The sequence below is a fragment of the Gossypium hirsutum genome, chromosome A01 (assembly GCF_007990345.1).
Source record: "Gossypium hirsutum isolate 1008001.06 chromosome A01, Gossypium_hirsutum_v2.1, whole genome shotgun sequence".
Taxonomy (NCBI): Eukaryota; Viridiplantae; Streptophyta; class Magnoliopsida; order Malvales; family Malvaceae; genus Gossypium; species Gossypium hirsutum.
In genome coordinates, this window is record NC_053424.1 from 37,535,707 (window position 1) to 37,538,089 (window position 2,383).

The window sequence follows — 2,383 nt, forward strand, 5'->3', positions numbered from 1 at the left end:
TTAAGCATTGAGGATATTGAAGATACATGAGATGCAAGTGAAGTGAGAGCGTCCACTTCATGTATTCCAGCGACTCATTTTCCTGACGCGACTCGATTGGTCAGCCATTGATAATTGTTACTGGCGATCCTCTCAATGATTTCGTAAGCCTCATTATAAGACTTAGAAAGGAGAGCACCGTTAGCAGAATCGTCCACTACCATCCTCGTATGAGCATTGAGACCATTATAAAATGTCTCAAGTTGGATGCAGTGTGGGATTCTATGATGAGGGCATTTCCTTAGTAGTTCTTTGTATCATTCCCATGCCTCATACAAGGATTCATCATCCATTTGTTGGAAGGCAGTGATCTCGTTCCTCAATTTAGCATTCTTGCTTGGTGAGAAATACTTCATGAAGAATCTTTTGGCTAACTCTTGCCATGTAGAAATTGAGTTTGGTGGCAATGAATTCAACCAGGCTCGAGCTCTGTCCCTTAGTGAGTACGGGAACAGCTTCAATCGTAATGCATCTTCAGAAACTCCAGTTAATTTGAAAGAGTCGCTCACCTCCATAAATAGTCTTAAATGAAGATGAGGATCTTTTGTAGACATTCAACTGAATTGGTTCATTGTCTGAAGCATCTGGAACATGACTGGCTTCAGCTCAAATTGTTGTGCCTCGATTTCGGGTCTCCTAATACCCAGATTAGGATCATTAAATACTGGCACAACATATTGTCTTAAGGCTCTATCCCTATCGTCAGCAATAAGGATAGGATTTTGAGAAAGGTTTGCTCCATTTTCTTGATTCATATTCTCGAAATTCATTCCTTCAGTCCTTCTCTGGTTCGCTTGTCTTCTTCGATGTCGGAAAGTTCATTCAATCTCAGGGTCTACAGAGAGTAAGTCAATAATCTGGTCAATACTCATAAACACCTGCAATAATCACAGAAAAATTAATTAAGTTAAAAATTAAACAGAAAAATAAACCAAAATGTAAAACTAACAAAATCACAAATAATGACTTTTTAAAACAGTCCCCGGCAACGGCGCCAAAAACTTGGAACGACGAGAAAATGTGCAAGTGTACACAATCGCAACAAGTCATAAAGTGACAAGTAAATGTCAAGTTATCGTACCCACAGGGACTGTAAAAGAATTATTTATGAAATTAATTGTAAAACACTTTGGTGAGGTAAAAATAATTTGGTTTTAAAATGTGGTCAAAAACTATTTAAAAACTAAGTAAATGATTAAAAATAAAACAAAGGAGTTCTAGTGCACGATTTCAAATAAGATTTAATCAATGTAACAGACTTGTGTTGGATTAATTATATTTCTTGATCTCAGAATTACTAAACTCATTTTTACACTGTTACGAATAAATTCACAGCAACCCGGTAATTCGCTAACTTATGAACAAATTTACATACCAAAAATCCATTCATCTCTTGACATATCCCTATGTCAATTCAACCGACTAAACAGATTCTAGCAAGCAAACATGCTATTACACATACATACTCATTAAATTGAACCAATCTCTTGCATGTCCCTATGTCAATTCAAACGATTAATTAAATCTAATAAGCATATAAAAGACTTTGTGAAGTAACAAGATATCGCTACCTTGGAACAATTTAATCACAATAATCTTGCAAGTTATGTAAGGCAATAATATCGCCAGATATATTGCTAATTTAACCTTCAACTACCTTAGAAGAATAAACATGCACTGATTAAGTATTGTGTCATCTAATTACAATTGCAATCTGTTTAAATAATTAATTCATTAGTTACCTCACATTCATAACGCAAGAATAACTTAGGCATGATTTTACTTAATCAAGCATCTTACCGAGGCTTATAACAGCACAAACATCATTTTAATAATTTAAGCAGGCAGAATATAATCAACCCAACACAAACATAATTGAAGCTGAATTGATTAAAATAACCATTTCAATAGCATAAATATTCATAAACATGTTCGTCAAAACAATAACAAAAATTAAAGAGTTAGGGAACAAGAGGCAAATCCGGTGTTTCTCCGTGGCTTGACTAGTTGCTCCGTTCTTCGTTGGCCTTGGCTATCAAGGTGGCTTATGAACACCTAATTGCTACTCCAAAATGGCTGATGGAAGCCTCTTTCCCAATAGAAGAAATTGGCACTTGAACAAAAGGGAATGGAATGGAAAAAAATGAGAAAAAAGTGAGAGAGGGAATGAGAGAATGATGTGAAGTGAGGGATGCCTTGAATGATCAGCAAGGGGTGGCTTTTATATCTGATTGTGGCTGCTAAAAATAGCAAATTCCAGCAGCCAAAGAGCCCTCCCTTGGCCAGCCACACACATGGAAAAGTTGAGAGTTTCAACATTGCTATTTTAAGCTTGGGGCAAATC

General features: G+C 36.0%; 1 non-coding gene across 1 annotated transcript; it reads left to right on the forward strand.

Annotated features, from left to right (window-relative positions):
- The first annotated feature begins 258 nt into the window (after positions 1 to 258).
- Positions 259 to 365, forward strand: LOC121208193 (small nucleolar RNA R71). Its single transcript, XR_005903142.1, has one exon. It is a non-coding gene; the product is annotated as a small nucleolar RNA R71 (small nucleolar RNA).
- The last annotated feature ends 2,018 nt before the right edge of the window (positions 366 to 2,383 follow it).